Source organism: Dermacentor silvarum, chromosome 4, assembly GCF_013339745.2.
Source record: "Dermacentor silvarum isolate Dsil-2018 chromosome 4, BIME_Dsil_1.4, whole genome shotgun sequence".
Taxonomy (NCBI): Eukaryota; Metazoa; Arthropoda; class Arachnida; order Ixodida; family Ixodidae; genus Dermacentor; species Dermacentor silvarum.
In genome coordinates this window covers 148,802,495-148,827,929 of record NC_051157.2, presented here as the reverse complement: position 1 = coordinate 148,827,929, position 25,435 = coordinate 148,802,495, and the positions used below count along the sequence as shown (strand labels likewise).

Here is a 25,435-nt window from a genome sequence, read left to right as displayed (position 1 = left end):
TTGTCGTCGCCGTCGCTGTGAGCGTGAGGTTCTGTGTAAAGTCCAACGGTGATAAAATCATCGCCGCGCCCCGTGCGCTGTGTGTACTTATATTAACTCTCTCCTCTCTCTCTCTCTCTCTTAGCTATTGCCTTGCTCTGCTATGCTAGGCCTCCCTCTCTCCTTGCTTCCCCATCTCCCGCTTCGCAAAACTGATCAACGCTCGGCATGGTTCAACCTCGGCCTTAAACAGCTCCGCTGTTAAACCGCAGCAACGATTTTGGTATTTTACAGTCTGAGGGCTACTGAACTTCGTTTCTTTAACGACGTCTACTATGTGATTGCAAATACGTCTTCGCGTTTGATCCGTGCAAGCATGTTATAAGGTTATAAGGATGGCGCAAAGGCGTGTGGCATGTCTTGTCATCCCTACATTTCTTTTACAGGGCGAAAGAGAGAGCGGAGAGGTCACCAACATGGCTTGTGACGAAAGTGTTTTGTCGGCAGCATACGTATAATCCTAATGTCGCATGATGATACACGAATTTATAATGTAACCAACTGTGCATCATATGCACAAAATGTACAACATTTGCATTTTATTGAATACAAAGTTTCGTTCCAATTTACCGAATATGGGAAGCTTTATTTCTGAAATATTCTGTTAATAATACCATGAGGAAAACGCCGGGTAAGTCGCTTCCATGAAGCCAGCAGAAAAAACGGCGTATTTGCAGTTTCCAAAGGTCACTAGTGCAAAACGGGGACACAACACTTCTGGCCTTTTTCGCATTTTATGTTCCCGTTCACAAGTCCGGCGCATTTTTCAGAGTGATGTTGGCATTTGCCGTGAATCGACGAACAGGTTTTCGATTTCTCTGCGAAGGAAAACATTCATGATTAGGTAGAGGAGCGCTGGGACACCCGCAATGTCTCGGGCTTCCGATATCATTTTCTCTCCCTCCCTTCAATACATTGGGTTTTATTCCTCGGTATATAATTTTCGTGCACATTTGCCCAATCGTACTGCTTACGGAAACGGTAGTCGATAAATAGTAGAGATGGGCGCGCCATGACTAAAGTTGCGAATGACAGCTTACACACAAAGTTCAGATAATTCTGTTCATAAGCCTATGTTCTGTTCATTCAGTCACCTATGGTATAAAATAACCAATGTCAGAACCTGTACGCTTTTTGCAGCAGAAAACATTCCTTAACTGACCTGGACATACCTACACTCCGGAATATTTGGCTGTCACAGCTGCCGAGTAAATCGACCCCGGTCCCCCACCGAATAGGTTTACTCCCACGAAATATTATGCGTGCTTCGGCCCCAGTTAAAGCGGAGTTGATCTTGAGGTTCCCGAATGTTGAACGGTTCGATGCCACTATCCAAGTGAAACACTCTGGAGGTATCAGCACAACCACGGGTGTACGTGTTTTCTCATCACTCTCTCTCTCTCGTCATCATCATCTCTCTGTGTTCGTTCTTTTTGTGGGTCCTTCCACAGAGAAAGCCCTGGTGGCCGTGATTAATAAATATTTCGCTAGGAAAACTTTGTACTATATAAATAAATTGTGCAACTTACCAATAATTAGTTACAGAGTGGGTCGATAATCGAGAGAAAAGAGAGAACAGACAAACCCACCATGGTAGCTTGGTGGCTATGGCATTGCGATACTAAGGTCGAGGTCACGGGTTAAATCCAAGCCACGTCGGCCGCATTTCAATGCGATAAAACGCAGAAATGCTTGTGTACTTAGACTTAGGTGTGCGTGAAAAAATCCCAGGTAGTGAAAATTGTTCCGCATTCCCTCACTACGGCGTGCCTAATAATCACATCGTTGGTTTGTTACGAAAAACCTCAGAATTAAAAAAAAAGCAATGAGCCATTCCACTCTCTGAAGGTGGATGCACCAGCGAAGCTGTTTAGCACGCGAGACATGACAATACATAGAATTTCAAGGAATGGTACGAACACATTTATCGTTTTGATCGGTGGTCACCGTGACGAAATAGCTGGCTATATACGCGCTTCCGCTGCCCCGATGAGCTGGATGAAACTAGACACGCGTGACGTTTCGACGTACCCGCCACCACGGGAGAGCGGGAGGAAAGAAATCTAGGCTCACAAGCGCTTGGAACGAAGACAAAGAGAGGGCGGTGCGAGCGTAGACATGGTTGCCGCTGGTCGCACAGTGGTAAATGTTTGAGAAACCTTTATTATCTACCTGAGTCCACTGATCTTGAAAATGGTGCCTATTGATAACTAATCTAGTGAAAAAGCATATACAAGTGATGAGACATTAAGATTTTGCATAGAATGAAGCGAATTTGGATTACATTCGGGAGCCGTCTTTTTGCTTACGCACATGAAAAATCCACGGAACCCTAGCCATAAAAAGCTTCGCTGTAAAGAGCGACGGGATCTGCAAATATTCTCATCATGCTATCCTCACCATGCCGGCGTCGCAAGCCGCACCGTCTCTGATAATCAGCGGCCACGAGCGTGATCAGCATCTGTTCACTGGTTTTCGCGGTAAGTTCTGCAAATCCGTGGGGCGACCTCCTCAAGCTCCGCCATGTCTCTGATTATGTGATGGGTGTGGCAAACACCTAGTTCTTTAACAATGAGGTCAATTTCACTGATTTAACCAGCTTCAAGCAACAGCTTCAGCAACATTTAGGCACGCTGGCGGTTAGTCCCACCCTTGCTGAAAGCTCGACGCTCGCAAGCAATACCTTGGCGATGCCTGTGTGATAAAATAGCTCGCCAGCCTAGGCAGCATGAGCAGTTATAGCGCTGCTGTGGCACTAGCGATGCGGTCTATCAAAGCAGGTGGTTCCTGATAATAAAGGTCTTTTGGTTGTTGCTTGTTGAAGGTGAAGGACGCACACTTCTTTCCGTCTCGTCGCGACGCAAACATGGTGTCAGAAGGTGACGCCCGCCGATCTGAGGCACCACGGCTCTCGGAACGTCAGACTAGCCCTGAAACGAGGACACCGCGGGCCCACTCAACAAGTGCCAGACATCGGACAAGCCACCAGGTACCTTACAAGGAAAGACAAAGTAATATGGCTTTGTTTCAAATTGCTCTACCCGAGCCCTTGAGCTTCGCAACACCCAACGACTGGCCTCCCTGGAAACAGCGATTTCTTCGCTTCCGAACTGCGTCGGGACTAGACGGGAAGCTAGAAAAGAGTCAAGTAGATGCATTGGTGTATCTAATGGGATTTCAGGCCGAGGAGATCTTCAAAACGTTCAAACTTGAGGCTTGCTACCAGAAGAAGTTTAGAAGAAGGCCTACTTTGTTCCTCGACGGAACATCATTTATGAAAGGGTCAAGTTTAACACCCGACCCCAACAAAACGGCGAAACCGTCGAGAATTTTGTTACCGCGCTGCACGCGCTTGCTTGCACGTTCGACTACGCGGAGCTGCGAGTGATTTAATTCGACATCGTCTCGTGGTGGGTCTCCAAGACCGTAAGATCTCGAGAGCTCTGCAACTCGATGCGGACCTAAAACTACAGAAAGCATTGTTGGTGGCACGACAGCACAAGACCGTCAACAAACAGCAGGCAGAGCGTCACCGCGTGCGAGAACAGGAAGTGCACCAAATACAGTCCCAGACAGGGACTGCGCCAAAGAGGGGAACGGGTGGGCTGCTGCCCCCCCCCCCCCCCCCCCAAAAAAAAAAAGTTTCGCCTGCCTCCCCAAGAGCGCCGAAAAGCTGACCCAAGGTAGGCGGTATGAGACAAAATGTCACTTTTGATGCCTTACAACTTGGAGGCAGATGCCTGAGTGCAGCGCTGCTTACAAAGGACGGTCTTGTTTAAGCATAACAATTTATTATAGAAAATTTCTGATCATAAGCAATTACCCTCTCGATTGTGATAGAATAGGCGCTTGAAATACAGTGCGAACTGCCGCAATAAAATAAAAATGGTTCCAACGGTTCTAAATAGATTTAAAAATAGGCTACCCTTCTTCGTTGTTCGGTCTGCTTGCGTGAACTGGCAAGTTCGTGCCTCGGATGCAATACGCTCTTTTTCAGGCGCCTTCCGTTCACAGGCCTATTCGGCAGAGAATAAGCTTCGCCCTGCTGAGGTCGCATAACCGCGAGTGCTTTGTAACGGTAGCGTAACCGCGAAGGCAGCGCACGTATACCACGCAGGATACACGTGTCGTCCTTATGCGGCGCATAAGCGGCAGAACACAGCAAACAGTGTCGTCTCGAAGCCATAGATGTTCACATATGGAGATGGTTTCAATACCTTTTCATGCGAACTCCGCTCGGCTACTGGGCAGAGTTGAACCTTGACCATGCGGAGATCCCAGTCACATCGCTGAAGTGCATAAACTAGCCGTCCACGAACTGCACAAGCTAGGTGTTTTCGCCGTGACGATACCGGAATCGTCGTCATCTTGCGAGCGCACGTTTTGGTGCCTTCGAAGATTGAAGACTTATCTTCGCAGCAAGATGACGAATAACCGTCTGAGCGACCTAGCTGGGCTTGCGGTCGAACGATCTCTTGCCAATAATATGTCTATTCAGCGTCTTCTCGACTGTTTGATGCTGCGCACAGTAATCGACGTACACGTCTGCACTAGTATGCCGGTATAATGGTAACCCATCGTATCTCTACGGCGCCTTTTGCGGGAAAATTGTGCGGGCATGGGCGTAGGACCCAAACCTATATCGGTATCAGAACACCCGCTTCGCCAACGAATAAATTCCGGCTATGTTTTGTCTTCTACTGTCTCAGCGCAGGCACTGACATATGTGGTTATGCCGAAACCTTCGAGCGCTTCATCTGTCCCTGTCATCGCTTTGAAAGACACTCCATAGAGTGCTGTCCGAGGCGACGTCTGTGCCTTAGGTAGTGTGGTGAATAGTGCTAATATTTGCGTTTGTGAAACCTGCTGGACTGTATGACCAAAATTGACACTGACTGACATGCCTAAAGCGTCCTCTATGTTTGCAGTTCTCTCCTCTCTTCTATTTGCTTTTGTTATTATTTTCCCGTATATCTCCTTGTTAATATTTTCTTATTTCCAGCGTTTAGAATCACCAGCCGGGCGCCACAAGGGTGTTCAATTTTTTTTTCTAATCTGGCGCGTCTTCACCAAAGTTGGAATTGATATGCACATTGCTTAGTGGTGTTCTCTCTCCTGCGGTGAAATTACTCTTGTGAACCTATATTGTGATCGTAGTAACTGATGTTATTTTGTTGCAGCTGGGTACCTGTTTTTTTCATTACTTAATACTGATTTTTTATGCGTGTGTACTGTACGATGTACTATATAAATTTTCATTTTTTTTACAAGAGCAATTGTGCTAATTTTTAATTTATATCTTACTGCGTTTGCTGGAATAGCTTATTGACACTGATGTATTTAGAACGCTTTCAGCCCATTCAAGCTGTTTTTAAAAGATTTTAGACATCAAGCAATTTGTATCCGCATCACAACCCTGTTGTGCTCTCGGATGAGTGTCTTGAACCTACATAAATAAATGTTCGCTTTTTTGTTTCACGTGCTTTCATTCTTAAATTACGCAAGAAAGCACGACGAATAACTACAAAGTCCGGGTAGTTCAATAAAAAAATAAGAAACACGTTCAGAAATAGTGGGAGAAATTGTAATGCACAGAAGCGTTGGGCTGAGCAATGATTGACATATTTTGAACATGCGCAGCCTGGATATCTATTACGTTGCACTTACCTAAGCAGAACACCCTGTATGTTTATTGGAGTCTGGAGCGACTGAAGAAAGCGTAGGTGCCATGTAACAAGATTTATCTCGGACTTCCGATTGATTGATTGGAACATTTATAAAATAAGAGGAAAGTGGAAGGGAGTTAAACATAGTCAAAACACAACGCATACATTCCCCGCCTGCCCCCCCCCCCCCCCCCCCCCATGCTTCCTCGGAGTCGCATCCCATTCATCCGCTTACAGGTGGGAAGTTCCACTTCCTGTTGAATCCTTGAACGTGGTATTTAAAATAGATACTGGCGTGGACGAAACGGTCTTCCCGGCGGAGCTCCTTCACTCGCATCTTTGTGAGTGAAGGTGCCGGCTTCAGGGTAATAATGGTCTTGAAACCCTCTCCACTCTAGTGGAGAGGGTTTCAATGGGGCCGAGCCAGCACAGTGAAAATAGATAACCGCATCAAGAGGGTGGTGCGGACTTCTCCGATTGGTCCGCTTCGCCTGACTTAGTTGTTTCCGATGGTAAATCCCTTGTCATATCTGGTATGGCTGCCATAAATATGACGTTTGCAGGAACGAGCAGCCGTGAAGACGTGTACGTACTTCAAGGCCTCCGAACCCCTCTTCTTGGGAAACCAGCGATAGAAACGCTCTGCGTACTACCACAAATTAACGTAGTGAAGAAACTGGACACCGAATCTGACTTTCCATAAGTGTTCCAGGGAATGGGGACTTTCAAAGAAGAGTATGACCTCAAGTTGAACCCGGAAGCAAAGATTTTCGCGCTGTCGTCCCCATGTAGGGTCCCCCCGCCTTTGTAAAAAAACAAGACAAGAGCTCGAGCGGATGCAAGCACTAGGCGTCATTTCTCCTGTCACCGAGTCTACTACATGGTGCGTACCTATGGTTGTCGTTCTTAAGACCTCTGGTGCTGTTCGAATCTGTGTTGACTTCACGGAACTCAACAGGTACGTTCAACGAGAATGGCATCCCATCCCGCCCGTCGATTACACCATCGGAATGCTACCGGGAGCCAGCACGTTTTCGAAACTCGACGCGAACTCAGGTTTCTGGCAGATACCGCTGAGTGAAGGGAGCAAAGAATACACTTCTATCACGCCGTTCGGACGATTTTATTTCAACCGACTTCCGTTCGGAATTTCGTCGGCCCACGAACATATTCAAAGACGAATGGGACAGGTTCTTTCAGGACAGGAGGGAGTCGTCTGCCGCATGGACGATGTGCTTATTTGGGGTGCCACGCAGGCGCAGCATGACGAGCGGCTTCGGGCAGTGATGGACCGGCTCCGCACAGCGGCCATTGCTTTGAACAGAGATAAGTGCGAGTTCAGTGTCACCCAGATTTCATTTTTTGGGACATACAATCGGGAACAAAGCAGTGTGTCCTGATAAGCAAAAGCTTGACGCGGTGACAGAAATGCCACACCCGACGTCCAAGACAAAGTTATGGCGCGTGATGGGCATGGCAAATTATCTGGCCCGTTTTGTTCCCCGCATGGCGGAAGTCCGTCAGCCTCTTTCTTTCATGATGAGCTCAAGACAGGATTTTGTATGAGCTGTCCTGCGCCAAAGGCAATAAGGCGGTCAGTTCAAAGTGATTTCTTATGCTTCTAGAACTCTTACAACCACTGAGCAGCGATACGCCCAAATTGAAAAAGAAGGACTTGCCCTCGGATGTGGGCTAGTGAAAAGTTCCGTGATTATCTCGTAGGTAAGCGTTTCAGCGTCGTGAAGGATCACAAACTACTCGTATCTTTGTTTGGGTGAAAAGGAATTGACGAACTAACACCGAGACTACAAAGAATGCGCATGCGTCTGATGTGCTACACGTATGACATTGTGTATGTTCCAGGCCGGGACCTGATGGTGGCGCACGCGCTTTTCGGTCACCTCTTCCACAAACGGAATCCATGGAACTGGATGATGCGATCCAGGGCTATCTTAGATTGGTGGCTTCGTCAGTCCGGGTAACAGCGCCGAGTTTACAGCTTATCGCCCAGGCAGCAAGAGCAAGACCCGGTATGTCAAGCTGTTATCAACCTGTGTACAAAAGGTTGGCCAAGCCGTCGAGACGTTGGGTTTGAACTGAAGCCTTACTGGAATGAGAGGCAAAGCACTGCCCTTGTTGAAAACCTGCTCATGTGCGGCTCTCGGATAGTGATCCCACCCATCGACACTACGGCAGCCCGTCCTTAAAATAATTCACGAAGGACACTTCGGAATCGAGAAGTGCCGGGCACGTTCCATGACCTCAGTTTGGTGGCCAAGTCTCGACGCGGACAATGAACGACTTGTTAAGGACTGCCACAGCTGCCTCAAGCAGAGCACCAACCGAAAGATGCCTCTGCAACAGACCAAGTTTCCAGATATGCCATGGCAGCGCGTTGCGATGGATTAATTTTTTCTTGAGGGAAAGAGGTGGCTGGTCGTCATGGATTATTTTTCACGATACCCGGAGCTCATACCACTGAATAACCTGACTTCATCAGCCGTAATAACCCACTGCAAATCCATTTTCGCCAGACAAGGGATTCCGGAAGTAGTTGTTCCGAAATTGGGCTGCAATTCTCAAGGGCCCTCGGCGCTGAATTTTCAGAGTTTGCAACAGAGTACAACTTTCAACACGTGACGTCTAGCTCTCATTACTAAGAGAGCAACAGGATGGCAGAGTCCGCTGTGAAAATTATCAAGGGGTCCTTAAAGAAAACTGCTGACGCTTATAAAACTCTTCTGGCCTACAGGACAAGCCCACTGAAGAACGGATACAGCCCCGCCGAGCTGCTCATGGTGCGACGACGGCGCACCGCCCTAGTCACGTCTAGCGAAAGCCTCCAGCCTCGGATGCCAGACTTCCAAGAACTGGCAGCTTTCGAGAGGTGGCACCGTCAGTGCCAGAAGGGAGACTACGACCGACGCCACCGAGTGCGTGATCTGCCCGGGCTCTCCAAAGGAACAGACGTATGGATCGTAGACCTCCAAAGAGGAGTCGTTCGAGGAAGCACCGACGAGCCCAGATCGTACTGGGTCGACTACGGGGAACCTTCTCTACGCAGAAATCGCACATATCTCGTCCCGCTGCCTCCGAATAGTTTAGAAGACGGCCGAGGAACAACGCAACTGACAGCGGAATGGCCAGAAATATGAAGTGATGAAAGAAGCAGCGCGCAACAGTAAGGATTCCTATCACAATCACACACAAAGGGGAATGTGTGTGGTTCTTCCAGAACGATTTCAAGGTTCGTAACAAGAGTGGCTTCATTCATTAAAAAAAAAAACAGAGAGAGAGAGCAAGATATTTGATAAGATAGCTCGCCCGCTTAGACAGCGTGAGCAGTTGTAGCGCCGCTGGGGCACTAGCGATGCGGTCTATAAAAGCAGCTGCTTCCTGATAATAATAAAGGTCTTTTGGTTGTTGCTTGTTGAAGGTGAAGGAGGCACACTTCATTCCGTCTCGTTGCGACGCAAACAAGACCTACACATTGTACATCGACGACGTTCTTGCACTATGTCGCCGCACAAATTCTGCAATGCCTGAGTCGGGCAGGGTACATTACCATCCTTAAAGGTATTTGCAATATCACCTTCAACACGCTCACCATCAAATACTCCGCTACCGTCGCTGACATGTCAGCCGCACTATTTCGAAAACCATTCTATTGTGGACCCCCGGCTGTGGGTCATGATCCGGGCGATCATACGCGAAGAACTACGATCTCTTAGCTTGACATTTCCTTAGGTGTCTGCAAATCAGCCTTCTGGTACAGTTTTGCGCAACATCACAAGGAGGCGCTGGAATGAATGACCTGGGGCGATATAACGCAAAGCTATTCCAAGCTGTTTTTATTCCAATCTCCAGACGTCAAATTTACGTAACCACCGACGCAAGCATCGGGCGGTGACCCGCAGCGTTGTCTGAACAACCCAATCAAACACTCTCCTCGTTTATAGGAGGTCAAATTTGTACGCTTTCAAAACGAATAACATTGCCTGCACTGAGAAGTGTTTGTTATCTAATTGGCTGACAAGAGGCGAGGAACCACCACTAGTGGAGAGGGTTTCAATGGGGCCGAGCCAGCACAGTGAAAATAGATAACCGCATCAAGAGGGTGGTGCGGATTTCTCCGATTGGTCCGCTTCGCCTTACTTAGCTTGCGGTGGCTGGTCAAAAAGCGCGGCGGCGTGCGACGGAAGGATAAGAAAGCCGATAAACGGATCCTCAGCAAGTAAGAGTTGGCAGAGCGATGTCATATACTTGCCGAAAGGGCTCGATAACGTTTTACTGCCACGCAAAAAGGTTTATCATGCGCAAATAAATATATGCTCACCGGCAGGTGCGAGTAGCGAGGGCCTGAGCGATCGGCGGGCAACCGTCTTCTATTATTTTTGGAACGGGGCAGTCTCTGGCTATTTAGAAAAATTTTCAGTTTTGTTCGGCATCTTAATGCATTTTTTTTTCGCGTACAGGTCACTTTGACGGGGTGATTTCTCACCGTTTTGTGAGATCGCGTGGCAGACAGGTGAAGTGGGCGCAGCCCGAGAACATTGGGCCAATAGAAGAGGGCTAATGACGAAAAGGCGTCGAATAAGGAATAATTATTTTTCTTTTGTGCGGTTTAATCGTGCATAATCAGTGCGTACACGTTATATCAGATGGGGAGCTATCGCAGTTTTCGGGACGTCGCGTGACAGACAGGCGAAGTTGGGAGTGGCCCGAAAATGCTTTGACCAGTCGTGGTGGGCTGATTGCAGAATTGGAATAGAAAAGTTTTGAATAGCATTCCGTTATAGCGCCCCTGTTCTGCGCATGCGAACCTTCCTGCCCCCTCACCCTCGTCTATTGTACGCGTAGCTGCCGTGCCTACACCCAACGTGCACGCGATGCCGTCCCAGACATCATCATCTCATCTGAACGCACTATCTCCCGGCGCACAAAGCCTCAATATACTAGCCGCACTGGCATCCACCGTGGCCTGTGTGCTATTGCTGTCGCTATCGCGGCCATATATCAAGTTTCTGCAGCAGGCGCCAGCAAGACGAGCGTCACGGGTGTGAATGCAATAAGTTCTCTGATTGGGCATCTTACCAAGCTCGGCATTACGCCGCCCCTCAGCACCGTTTCACATCACCACCCGCATAACCAAGACAGAAAATGGCTACTGTTCCACATGATGCCGCTCACTTCCGCCCTTTCGCGCCGCTCCATGTCATCACTTCGGCCTATCTCACTCTAATCTGACTGTCGTCCCGGAAACTAAGCAATGCAATTTTCGCAGGAAAAACTACATTCACCGAAGGGACTAAATTTCCTACAGAGCACCCTTCCAATCTGACGTCCGTGGTCGTTGAAGGCATGCCGGTCGAAGCGTTAGTGCACACTGGTGCGGCTTTGTTATTCATAGTGTTTTGTGTTACAGCGGATTACGATGGACCGACACTAGTTGCAGCTCAAGGGAAAACTATAAACCTTCAACGCTCTGCAATGTGCGCGTATTAATTAAAGGTACCGCAAGTACACACAGTTTGCTGTGCTGCCCTTGCGTTCTCACCAACTATTTGCTTGGCAATGAGAATTACAAGCCGCTTCTGCTCACTGTGGAAGATACAGAACTACCTCTAGAATGCGAGCGAATAGTTGCCCTTAGGTCCAACGACATCGACCATGGTGACGTTTTAGTGTCCCCTTCTCTCAGCTGCCTTACGAAAGGTATAGCGTCTAGTGTAGTGCAATTTCACAATGGATCTTCTCCCATCTCAGCTGCCAATGCAACACCAAAAAAATTCTCTTCCGCAAGACACTACAATGGCTTGCGTTTGCGCTCTAAATCCAGTATTTGTGGTCCCCCTTCAACCTGCCTATTTGAATACACCTTCTGCTGGTCATTCTGAGTCTTCCCCCACCTTTTCAGCAGTCATATCAACTGTGACCTGACACCTTCGCAGCAGCAACAGTTACTTGCTTTGTTGAAAAACGCATGAAGATTCCTTGAGTAGAAGAAAATGTCGCTGACATGCTGCAACGAAAGGTTAACCGCCCATCAGCTAGCCCTCGGTCGCCCCCGTTGTTTTGGTCTGGGAAAAATATGGTGCCGTAGGCTTCGGCGTTGACTACCGATCGCTCAATAAGGCAACTCGCAAGGACCTGTGCCCTGTGCCTCACATTGACAACGCGCTTCATTTTATACATGGTGTAGAGTATTTCTCCCGCCCCGATCTTCGTTCCAGATATTGGCAAATTCCGATGCATGAAAACAATAAAGAAAGAAAAGATATTTAGCCTTTTCGGGATGTGTGGAGAAGGGCCTACCGATAAGTCCTGCTTCGGCGCGGATACGCTACACGGATACTCATCACAAACGAACAGAGGCGTGGTGGCGACGTCGGAAAAGAACAACCGCCGCCGGGCTCGTCTTATAACCTATCGCCGCCAACCCTAGCACAGTATCATCTTCATCTGGCGCATCGTATTGCCGTTGAACGCGTATACTGTACGCTTTTAGTAGTCGATAACCGCACCGCCGTTCTCTGCTGCCTCTTTGAGCTGGACCGATTCGAATGTGCGTTGCTTGCAGAAATGAAAGGAGCGCCAGTGGGCGCGTCGGCTCCTCAAGCCACGCGCCGCGCTCTAGCACCGTTTACGTGTCGAGGAATTGCGCGTGCATGCAGACAGCTCACTGCACAGACGATACCGCGCAACGCGCACAATGACGTGTACCTGACGCGCTGCACACAAACCGCGCGGAATGATGACAGCCACGAGGCAGCGGATACTAAGCTTCAAAGAAGCGGTGCTGGTTCTCACTCGTCGTACAAGCACGCTCACGCGCGCATCGCTCTCGGCGTACTTTGAGGTCTTCTCTGCTGCTGGACTTCTACGCAGATTCGGATAACTGTTTGGTATCGGCTGTGTACTATCGCATGGTCTTTGGTTTTGAGAGAGAGCCGGTAATATTTTTCACCGCTGTGAAACATAAAGATCGTTGTGCGTATCTTTGATAGCATTTACTGTAGCAACCCATTTCTTTTCGCGACAGCCCTTGTAAGGAGTCGCAAATTTTTACTTGCCATGTATAGTGTGTACTACTATTTGGTGCGCAGTTATGCGTAGTATGTGGCACATTCTTAATCTGTATAATCGCACTTAGTGCCCGCATTCCCTTCTCACAGGTAACACATGCAGCAAATACCCGGGTGCTAACATGTCGTATGTCAAGACCAGCTTGACATTGTTTCTTGCATGAGACATCCATTGACATCCGGCTGATTCACCAGGGAGCTAACATCTCTGTTGGCACTCTCCGTCAAGTGGGATTTTAAACTATTTTTCGGCTGCTCTGTGGTGTAACAGCTGCCGCATGGACGCTGTGAAGGCTTACTTTCGACTTGCTCTGCCTTTTAGCGGTATAGAATGGGTTACCTTTTAAGTGGAGGTATTTTCGTTTTCTTTTGAGAATGCTTATCAGCCTATCCAAGTGATACATGCACACTTGAATCAGCAGAGTAAACAGACGAGGGCGATGAAATAGGTAGGAACACACACGAGCGCTGATTCAACTCAAAGTTTATTCTTTAAGACAGAGGTATTAAGCACACTGGTAAACTTGACAAAGAAGCCATGCATGCGTGGCAGAAACAGCCAGGTGTGAGAAGAAAAAAAAGAAAACTTGGAAGAAAAGCCATGTTATGTGGAATAATCATGTGCGTCAAAAACGAAAACTGAAAGACTTCTCCTGAAGGGATTTATTTATTTATTTTTATTTACTTACGTCATACTGCAGGCCGCGTGGCCCAAGCAGGAGGGGCAAGGTAACACATAAAAAATACGCGTACAATAGGCAGACTTGCAAAATATAAAACTTAGGAAGTTAAACAAAATAGCAAAAAACAGCAATGTTATTTAGGAAATACTAATAATATGAGTTTGAATTGATTCAGTTGAGTTCAGATTTTGGAAAGGGATGAGGTTCCATTCTTCTATAGTTCGAGGAAAGAGAGAAAATTTAAAGAGGTTTGTCCTGGCAACGTAAGGGGAGAGAGCGAGGGGGTGGGAATGACGGGTTTTCCTGGATGCAGAAAGAGTTATGTATGGACTAGGATCTAAAGAAAATTTACGGTTTATGAAGGAGTAAAGGAACTTCAGGCGTATTATTTTTCGCCTCGTTTGAAGGGTGTGAAAACCATTTGTCCGCAATAATTCGGTTATAGACTCCTTTCGGCCGTATTTGGAAAAAATAAAACGTATGGCTTTTCTCTGTATGCTTTCAAGGGCGTAAATGCTGATATTCGTAAACAGGTCCCAAATAACGCAAGAATATTCATAATTTGGGTCGAATAAAAGTGGTATAGGCTAATGATGTCACTTCATGGGATGCATGTTTAAGCTTATGGCGAAGTAGACATAGCTTTCTAAACGCAGAAGAGGCGGTAGCAGCAATGTCGCTATTCCAATTTAGGTTGTTAGTAATTGTAATTCCAAGATACTTGTACTCGCTCAATTTGGCCAAGCGGTCTCGGCCAATAGAATCAGAAAACTTCAGGGGTAGATTTTTTGTTTGTTACACGTAGAAGCACAGATTGACCAGACCTGAGTTTCATCTCCCACTTGTTGCTCCACTCAAGAATGTTGTTTGACGCTAAATGATTGGGCCGCGATTTTGTAGTGATGCATTATGACTTATTCTATACTAGTCTTATCATCCACCGCTCACGGCCGGCTGATCTCGTTGATAACGTGAGAGGACCATCGCTGCGACCACTGACAAAGCGCGATAAGCGCGAAAAGCATTATTACTGGAAAGGAATCGCTACAAGATACCGGCCTTGATCATTACCTGTATTAATATAATTAAAATGATACAGTCGTCTGCAAACAGACGAATATTGGCAGAGGCCTCTATTACATCAACTACGTCGTTACAATAAATAAGAGATAGTAGTGGGCCAAGCACGCTGTCTTGAGGCACGTGAGAGGTTACTGAAAGAGAATTGGACTACTGCCCATCAATCACTACGTACTGTTTTCTACGCGTTAAGTACGCAGAAACCCAGGACAGGATAAAGCCAGGATACAACTTAACGAGAAATGCTCTTTTAAGAACCGCAACTCTTTCCCTCTTAGGGCAACAGGTGACTTGCTTATGCATTTGTTTCCCTCGTGATTATTAAATAACGCTTCCATAATTACTCTGGCGTTCTGGTCTTTATGATAAAACAAAACTGTTTTTTTCTGCAGTAAGGGGCAGAAAAAATGATTGTTTCGTCACAGCGACCAGAACACTAGAGGAATTATGTAAGCCACATTTATTGATCGCGAAGAAGACAAATGCATAAGCAAGCTATGTGTTGCCCTTAGTGGGAAAGAGTTGCTGTTTATAAAAGAGCATTTCTCGTTAGGTGGTATCGCTTATAGGACACATGTTTCTTTTGTTTGTTTTTGACCCACATGTTTATTCTACAGGATATGTCTTTAGTTACACTTTTTCTTGTCGCACCCGGCTGTTTCTGCCGCGCATGCACGGCTATTTCTTTGTTAAGTTGGCCAGTGTGCTTAATATCTTTGTCTTCACGAATAAACTTGTAGTTGAGTCAGTGTTCGTATGTGTCCCTACCTTATTTCATCGCTCTCGTCTCTGTTTGAGCTGTTGTTTGTCAAGTATGTAAGTATACCAAATTGCTGAATTGTCCATAAAAGTGTGATGCATGAAGCTATTTGCACTGTTTATTTCTTCAAGAATGATATAGGTTCTGACATTGTTTGTTTTTAACATTGCTGTACATCTTTGTAGTTTATATCTTGGAGAGAAGCTTTTTCGTGAGTTTAAGTATGCATGTATCTCACTTTCATTTGATTTTTTTTAACACGGGTGCTGTTGCTACCTGTCTTTCAGTTACTGCTTTGTGTCAATATTTATGCAAGTTATATATATTTTATGCAGCGAAACGCTGATGGAATTTAATCTATATTTTACCTGCGCAAGTGAGGTAAATGGTGTTTTGTATGTGCATTTATTTGCGTTTTTCACTAGCTAACGAATCTGGCTGTCCAGTAATTGGAACCTTTTCTCGTGCTTTATAATGAGTAGTTCTGGGCTCTTTGATGCTGCAAGTGCAGGTGACCATTTATTTCGCAGTTGGTGATTGTGTTAGCTGTCTGTCACTACTATTTGTCTGTGCTAAATAAATATTTTTGTAACTTTAATATATAATTGAGAGTATGACCTCGCTTTCCATTAGCTCTTTATTGAACGAGGTACCACTTAGTTGCTGGGTAGGGCGAAAAAGGTCCAAAGAAGTGCTCTGCAGTTCTTGAATTGTGCCAGTGAGGTAAACTGCTCTTAGAACACAATAGCTCAAGAAGTTTACCTTGGAAGAAGGCAAACCTAGCTCGTAAGAATACATGATTCATGTGTTTTTCGTTCATTTGTTATTTTGTCTTTTCACAGACAGCCGTAAATCAATATGTGATGTAGTGGTGTGTGAAACATTTTCCTGTAAGGTATTCAGGGGTCTTTTTTGTGCACATGCAAGCCAGATTCAAGGGTTAATATGTTCAAAGTTACTTGTTACCAGTCACTTTGTCTTCTAGTCATAAACTTAAGTCACAAGAGAAGACCACAAGAGAAGTTTGAGTTCGAATGTGTAGTATTTCAGATGTATTTACACTGTTAAGAGTGCTGTAGGTACTAGCCTATATATTTAGATTCCGTGCAGTTGTGCATTATATACCGTAATAATGTTTCATGTGCACGCATCTCTAGTGTAAAGAAAGGCAGCTGAAACAGGTAAGTCTCTCCTTTGATTTTGTTCGTGTTAGGAAAGGTTGCTATCAGCAGCAGGAACCGGGGCGTGCTAGTGCGAATAACAAAGCAATGTCAAAATTAAATGAACAATACTGCACTAGCTCAACAAAATATCAATCATACTTCAGTGGCGAGTTATGAAATCTCAATGCTATCTTAAGTGTGGCACAATGTACATTCAATGTGCAGAACTATCAAAACACTATTGCAATGCTGCATCAGTGGTAACCCAAGAGCGATTAAACAAAAATTACTGAACAAAATGTCTAAGCACAATTTACTTTCAACCGTAACTCAACAATCATTCAGCATTTCTTGCGCAATAGTGTTCCAATGAACTTCAGTGGCCAATATTCAAGAGCTCTTAACACATCACCCAATGATATCTCAAGAAATTCACAATGCAGTTTCAATAAGATAATCAACATTAATCAAAATATGTCAATGCCTACTCAAAAATATTGTAAGGATATATTTAGCGTTGACACTATAAAATTTGTTCAAACGAAATAGCAATGCAGACTTACTTGTTTTGCAGCACGTACTCCAAAACCAACAGCCTTTTAGATGTACCCTGTCTTGCTTCGGGCAGAAAAGCTTCAGCTTGCATTCATAGCCGCTAGACTTGCAGCTGGAGGACGCATTGTGAGCTGCGAAAGCAAAGAATGAGCGGTCGCTGTAAGTAAATATGTCCCAACTGCAAAAACGGTCTGTTAGAATCACAATTATCAGAGCGAAAGCTAGTATGTGTTTCTTGATGAAACTTTAGCTCGGGGCCAACTCCGAATCCATATAATACATGTTGAACACACAACTGCTTTTATAGCGACCGCAATTATATGGCCACTCTAGGCGCATTTTCGTCGTTGTCATCGTCGTCGCCATGATATTTCGTATAATTCCAAGTGCGATAACATTGCGGTCCCGCGCCGTATGCAGTGGGTCCGAGTGTATGCCTGTGAGGGTGAGCCGTGAAGGATAGTGGCTTGATCTCGCGCGCGCAAGGGGGAAAGCGCCGAGCAAGTGCGCCGCCCTCCATCACACGCAAGGCAGCAGGGGGAGAGGGAGGGGGTCGTTTTACTGCGCGGGTGGCTGCGTGTGGTGCGGCGGAGCGGGGCCACTTACGCCCTAGTTTGAAAGCGATCTGCGGTGAGTACGGTGCCTAGGCGTCTCGAGGGCCCATAGTTTTGTGTGCGCTGTGTTGTCGCCGCTTAGTACGCGTTGAAGCGAGAGGCAGCGCAAAGGGCTATTTGATCGTTGCTGCACCCGCTCTTGCTCACGCCAGCGTTCTGACGGTGAGTGTCCGTTGTCATCGAGTGAGGCGTGGTCCATATTTGACTAGCGCGCGTGATACCATGCTTGCTGATAGTAAGCGAATGTTTGCAAGTTTACACGGTCGATAAAACCACTATCCTTACTTCTTATATCCCTCCAATAATTTATTATTGCAATCGACGCTTTTCCTTTCGGCCGAAACTGCGACATTTTATGACACAACGGCTGGGCTAACGGCACAGAAATTTGTGGCATTTAAGAGAAAACGGTATATTCTAGTGACTGTAGGAAGCATATTTAGGGCTTGAAACCTTTAAAAAAGCTGTAGAAAATTGCTAAGTGTCAAAATACATTGAAGCACAAGGTTTACGAATCCCTATCTCAGCACAGAGACATATCACACTTCGTGACACTGCATTCGTTAGATCGAAGCGGACAAATCAGATATATGAGTTTCCAGATTAATTAAAACGATTAGAATGTTTACGAAGGTATCGCTAAATTCGTTCTCACAATTTAGTGGTATGTTTCAGAGCGGTATAAGTCAATTTTGTGCGCTTTAGATGCATTATTAGGTGCAGTTAATAGAATTGTGATATCGTTTTTGTTGCCGAGTTACAGAGTTGTAAACAAGCTTCCTAATTTGATTTTCAAAATTTTGCAAGTTTGAAGAATTTGTATAAAAATTGATGGCCAATATAAAACAGTCGCTTGTTACAGTCTGAAGACTTTAAACTATTCTTTTGAATGCGATAGACCTCATCAAAATGGTGCAGTGGTTGCGGAGAAAAAGGATTTCTCCTTTCCCGTAGGATTTCGACTTTCCCATGGATTTATATAGGAGCCCAAAAGCTACAGCTTCTGTAAAAACTTCTTCCTCGCTCACCTGCTATCATCATCGTCATTGTGATTGTTGTTCCATAAAAACGCGATGTTTGCTCATCGACCGCTCATCCTGTGTGGTCCTTTGCGGGTTTCTACAAAATGGTGCCGAAACCCGGGAGCTGTATTAATCAACGACCGAACAGCCCCCAGGACTGACTGACGACAAGCCCATGCATGGATTCACCGGGAAGAGCGGAGTCAACGCTACCGACGGCCCTCATCCATCCAGCGACAGCCGCCAGCTACAAGGAGGCTGAGCTGATTATGTATAGGGCACTTATCAGAAGGACGGTAAGCCTCATTTTCGACGATATCGACACGGCTGCTCATGAGGTGCAGTTGAGCCGTTGTGGCCTCACTGAGCGCCGTGTCGATGTCGTCGAAAATGAGGCTTACCGTCCTTCTTAAGGTCCAAAGTGTGCTTCGAATTTTTTATTCTAGATTTTACTTGTTGCATACGGCTAATTCATCGGCAGCTATGTCCGAAAGCAACTGCGAGAGCATTTGAGTTGTGTACTAATTCTGGGGAGTTCGATTTTACAGCGATGACCTCGCGCCTGCTCACTAAGTTTTCATTGTACTGGTCGGAAGTGTTATTAGAGAGTTTTAGTTTCACGTATGCAGGAGCTTTGCGCACGCAAACGTGAGAGCTCTACGTGCGCTACGCTCCGCATGCGTGGGACGCTAATAGTTTCGCGTACGCAACAGTCGGTTGTAGGAGGCCTTGAAAACGTACAGATCGTTGTTTCCGTATGTCTACTTGCGCCCTCTGCTGGCACACATGAACGCTATTTCAGCCAAGTTCGTTCAAGACGAGCCGAAATCGGAGCCATTGCGCGATTCTTGCACCTCCGTGCTAACTTGTGTAGCGTCCTCTGCCTGGTCCTGAGCTGGAAAATGCCTCCCAGCTTTCTTGTGATCATAATTAATTATCTGTTTATTTGTGGACTTCGAAAAGCGCAAACACGCAGCACAACACTACGGAGTACTGTTGCGCTGCCACACTAACCACACGCACCGTCGGCACAGTCGGATGCGATCTTGAAACAGCTCTCGGCTGTTTCGATATATCGCGTGAGCAGCTCGCAGAGCCGGTCATGTACGTGGGGCGCGCAACGCAAAGGCGTCGATTTAGCGTACGTACGTAAGACGCGACGGGGCTCCCTACGCTCTGCGCATGCGCATTTCAATCCCGCAAGATCTTCACGTATGTAGCGCTTCTACGTACGTGAAACTAAAACTGTCTATTATCTTTTACAGCGTAAGCTGTTATGGGCTCTATGCAATAGCCGTTCCGGTTGGCGATCTTATCCGCCACCGCCGGTGTTCATCACAGCTATCTCCAGGAATGAGATAAAAAAAATAATGCGTGGCTCTGCTATCACAAACACCAGAAACCAGCGGAGCTGGGGAAGTAGCCTATTAAAATAGTGGCAAACCACAAACTTAGTCTAACTTTTGCTGGGATTCTCCCATCTCCGCTGGTCTCCGGTGTTCGTGATAGCAAAGCCACGCATAATTTTTTTACATGCCAGTGCAGATTGAGATTGCCAAGATGTTCTCTTCTGCGACGCTTAGTTTCATCTTCCGTAGCCCTGGCTTCAGTCTTTCGGAAGCGAGAGAGAGAGAGAGAGAGAGAATAAACTTTAATCAAAAGAGCACGCGAGCGTAGGTAGCTCCTCCGCTCTGCAGTGGGTGGTCCCCTCAGTCCAGGAGTCCAGCGGCCTTAGCTGCCCTTCTCGCTCGATTGACCAGGTTGAGCTGGTCCGTCGAGTCGGAGCTGGACAGCGCTGCCTGCCATTGCCGTGTGGTGGGGTGTGTTATGGGTGTGAGCGGTGGTATGTTTGCGCAAGCCCATACCATGTGGTAAAGCGTTGCACATTGATCGCAGTGTGGACATTTATAAGAATACAGCGCAGGGTGTATGGCGTTGTAAAGACTCAAATGTGGATATGTGTTTGTTTGGAGTTTTCGGCATATTACGGCTTCCTCTGGCGTCTGAGCATTATGCGGTGGGGGTAGTGTTCTTCGTGAAAGGCGATAGTGCTGTAGGATGTCCGTGTAGTTTAATGGTATGGGCTCTGGTTGGAACTGCTCGGCGCGGTCATCTAGCGGCTCCCGGTGTGCATGCGCTCGGGCGTAGGCGTGTGCCTGCTGATTTCCGCGTAAGGACTCATGCCCCGGAGTCCACACGATTTGTATGTATGGTGGCAGCTGGTGCACTCCATTCAGAATGCGATGTGTGGCCCTGGAAATTTTAGCCCTGGAACAATTTCTGCATGCCGTCTGAGAGTCCGTCCGAGCTATGAAGCAATCCCAGTGCGGTCTCGTCGTGATGGCTAACGCTATCGCTAGTTCCTCTGCCTCCGCAGCGCTCACTCTGGAAACCGACGACGTATTTATTTCAATCCCGTGATTGTCGACTACGCTGGTGACGAATGCGGTGCTTCTTGCGGTGCTGGCCGCGTCTACGTACAAGACATTGGGGTGGTTTCCATACTTTCTCGCGAGCGCCTGCGCTCGGGCTTGCCTCCGTCCGATGTGGAAGTTCGGGTGCATGCTCCTGGGAATCGGTGAGACGTGCATCGCTTCCTGTATTCGTGTTGAGATTTTGGTCAGTGCGCTGGTCTTCCGTACGGAATATCCAAGACGCTCCAAGATGCAGAGTCCCGCTATTGTGCGTAGTAGTCTTTCCTTCTGGCTTACCAGGTGGGCCTCTATGGTTTCCCGTGCGTTGTTGTACACCCCTGTCTACTCGAAGCGAAAAGTAGCCGTTCCGGGTAGGAGTCCGAGCGCTTGCTTATACGTCTTGCGTATCAGCCGGTCAAGTACCTCCACTTCCGCGTTACTGAAATTTAGATATGGTGCCGAATACGCAATGCGGCTAAGAATCAGAGCCTGTACTAGTCGGACAAGGTCCTATTCCTTGAGTCCCCTCTTCCTGCTGGTAATTTGTTGAATCATGCGCAAGATCTGCGTGGTCGTGTGTTGTAGCTTCTGTATGGCATATCCTCCACCCCCCTCCTTTTGTAAGTGTAAGCAAAGGATGCGAAGTCTGTGTACCTTGGTAATTTTTCTAGGACCTATTCGCAGGTGGATGGTTGGTGCTGGGGCTTTTGATAGTCCTCGTGAGCACTTCTCGATTATGAGGAGCTCCGACTTCTCCGGCGCGCATTGCAGTCTGCATGTCTCCGCATAGCTTGCTACGACGATTACTGCCTCCTGTAATGCCTCTTGTTGTTCTCCTATGGACCTTCCGACCGTCCATATCGTGATGTCGTATGCGTACAAGGCATGTCTGATCCCTGGTATTTTCTCGAGTTGGGCTGGGCCTAATTATTTAATGATTACTGAATATGCAGCGTCTGACGAGCACATATGCCGGCGCACTGTGGCAGCGTCTGGGAGTCTTTCTAATTTCTGCGCAAAGCGTCAAATTTAATGCTAAGCTTGCATAGTTTACTTATAATTCTTAACAGGCATGCGCCTGATCACGGCTTGTGACAGCTGAAAACGTGAATGCTCGTTTTTAAGAAATATGGCTTCCACGTCTCACATTTCTTGTGTTTCACGCATGAACACTAATTACGATTCTGGTGAATGACGCGAGGAATTGCATGGACTCCTATATTGTTTGCATTAACCCCCCCCCCCCCCCCCCCTCCGCCTCCAACACCACTATATGTTGATTCTAGCAATTCCAGTATATCGTTGTCACATTTTACAAGTCAAGGGCAAATTTAGCCGCGTTATGGGTCTCAATGTAGCAAACACGCGCGCTGACAGGCCCTAGATGTGCTACGTGTTTATTGTCTTAGTAAAGTTCTCATGGGTGCACTGAATTGTGCAACTTCTACTGCGCCGTATTAAGACAAAAAAGCTCTTTTCTTGCATGCCGTCATATTGCAAGAACTGCCAGCGCGTCGGTAATATTGATTCCGCAATTTAATCGTGAAGAAAAAAAAGAAAAAGAATAAAAGCTGGGAACTACGTACGATATTTCAGCCAGCAGCATCGAGGAACAAACAACAGGAACAAAAGTTACAGATGCATTTAAGTCTCCTTACGTGCATGGAATGCGAAACCATTCTGAATCTTCCGCGCGATACATTCAACTGGTCATGTGCTCGAATTGGGCAAAGTCGATTTTGGGGGTGGGCAACCCCAATTTTGGAGGTAGCTCAAGTCAACTTTGGGAGTGGGCCAGATTGGCCTTGAATGTGGGTAAACTGAAGTCTTCAATTACCCAAAGTTAATATGGGAGTTGGGCCACCGAAATTGTGGGTGGGGGCCAAGTAAATTTTGGGAGGAGGCCAGGTTGGTTTTGAACGTCGGTCAACTGAATTTTCAAATTGGGCCAAGTAAATTTCTTGGGTGTGTGCCATAAAGTATTGGGGGTGGGCCAAGTCAATTTTGGTAGTGGGCGAAGTCGGTTTTGAACGTGAGTCAACTCAATTTTCGAATTGGGGAGAGTCAATTTTTGGGGGTGTGGGCCACAGCGTCCGTCCGTAGCCGTTGCTGTTTACCGTGAGATTTGGCCGTACGAGCCGCAGCAGGTCCAGCGCCGGGAACGTGACGTCATCACTTCTTCACGTGGGCTTTAGTACCATCGGATGCTAACGCCGGATGCTCGCCGGATTTCCCGCTTCATGGGGCAAATAATGCTTTTGCATTAAATCAGTGCCGCTGTCAATTGCGCTTGGTCGGCCGGTTCGTGTCGAGTGTTGACGTCCCCTGTAAGGTGTTGGCTTCTTCGCATCCAGTGCAGCCCGATTTGACTACATGATGGCGCTCGACGAATAGCGGCGCTAAAATCGCTGCAGGCGGCGCGAGCGGCACGCAGAACACAGTGGCGCCACTCTGGCTCCATAAAGGAAGCCTATACAGTTATTCTAAACGCGATGTGAGATGCTCGCCGCGTAGCGTCGATACGTGCAAACTTTGCATTGCAGTTGCGTTGCATTCCACCTGGTGTCCCGACATGTAGCAGTAGCACCGTATCGTGCATCGTGTCAAGGGATGTTACATATGCGCGGCGTAGTCTCGATACCTGCGTTAACTCTTCGGTGCACGTTACGGCGCCTCCTCGCAAGGTACGAACCACTGTTGAAGAAGCTAATCATAGAGCTACGCGCGTGGCTGCAGCCAGGCAACATCGGGCTCAGCAAATCACTGTGCAGAGAGCAGCAGAAGTCGCAGCTGGCCGTCGACGCTGGACGCACAGTTCATTTCATTCTCTTGAAAACAATGCAAAGAGACTTCGCCGCGAAGACCCTCAAGTGCGTGATGCTGAAAATGGAGTTTCTATAGAGCCGCTCTTCCAGCTTTCGCTGTGAGAGAGCTGCGTTTGCCACGCAGGCATGTGACTTTTCAGCGTCCTGTGTGAATCGACTCGCTCCTTTTTTGTGGAATGTATCTAGTGAATGTATCTAGTGTAATGTTACGAGTCCACTACCAATGAGCCATCGCTCAGTAGTCAGCGCTATCGTCGTCGTCATCGAGAAGCTTTCGCCCTTTGTCACGCGGTCACTGTCGCACTGCTATTCCTGCTGCCGTTTTGCTCACGCCATGTTCATCAATGCGATTTCCATCATGTTATCGATCCGTCGCTGCAGATATTCCCGTCATGAGTCGTTGTCTCTGTCGTGTGTGCTGCCACCTCTATGACGGTGCTTGCGTGCTTCTTACTGAACGATTCTCTACAATGTTGCTCTATTTAAGTCACTCTCTACAATGAACGTTGAGGCTCACCATAGGTGAAACTTCCTACGCCCCTATCGAAAGCAGGAATTGACTTCAAGCGGTATTGTAGTCTCAGCGCAGCAAATGATATTTTCTTTTGCATTGCCGTAGTTTGTTTTTAGTAAAAATCTCTCAAGTGCGAGGGAAAAAAATTCTAGCAATACTGATATCAAATGGTATACTCGGCTGCAGCATGCTGGACATCCAGCTTTGATCAAGCAGAGAAGTTGCAAATGACTAACATATTACGTTTAGAAGCGTGAAATATCCATCCGTGTTAAGGTATGGCTCTCTATGCATTGAGAACAAAAATTTTATGTAGACAAAAAAAAGTAAACAAACACACAAAAAAGTGTTTTATGCTGTGTTATTTGCTAAATAAAGTATTAGACAATGTAGACCATATATCAAATGCTTTCACTAGCGCTTACTAAATGCTGTCAGATGTTTCCTTTAGCACGGCAAACACACATATGTCCTGCATGATCCACAAGAATAAAGTATTGCACACTCAAGCAAACGCGGCATTTAGGAACAGTATAATGTGACGATTCCGTTCGTTCAATTATATTACTTTTACACCACTTACAACTCAGAACTGTCCAATTCAGGTCAAAACAAGCTAGAAGGCCAATTTGACCAATGAGGAAGCGGATTAGTTTAGAGAAATAACTGGGTTAGAATCGTCACATCTCTGCGCAGCTTTCACCACTCATGCAAGATAATGTTCGTGGCCTTTTCACCTTCAAATACATAGCTTGCACTCACCGATAATGCCTGACACAAGGCAGAATACGCATAACACAGGAAATGATACCATCTCGATTAAATTTGGCGTCTGTCCTCAATATCAGCAACGATTACAAGGTCTAGGAGCTCTAAGCAATCTCTCTTCGCTACCTTTCTTTTCTTCTTCACAATAAAATTGCAGCAATGTGCCTAGAAAGCGCGGGGGAATCGGTGCTTTGTGTAGCACATTGTACAATGAAAACATGAGACGTGCGTTCAACCTCGCTTCAGG

At 46.8% G+C, this 25,435-nt stretch overlaps 1 long non-coding RNA gene across 1 annotated transcript; it reads right to left on the bottom strand.

Moving 5' to 3' along the window:
- Window positions 1-593: 593 nt before the first annotated feature.
- LOC119450735 (uncharacterized) lies at window positions 594-25,435 on the bottom strand. Its single transcript, XR_005191475.2, has 3 exons — window positions 25,183-25,435; window positions 17,040-17,162; window positions 594-857 (listed from the first exon to the last, which is right to left on the bottom strand). It is a non-coding gene; the product is annotated as an uncharacterized LOC119450735 (long non-coding RNA).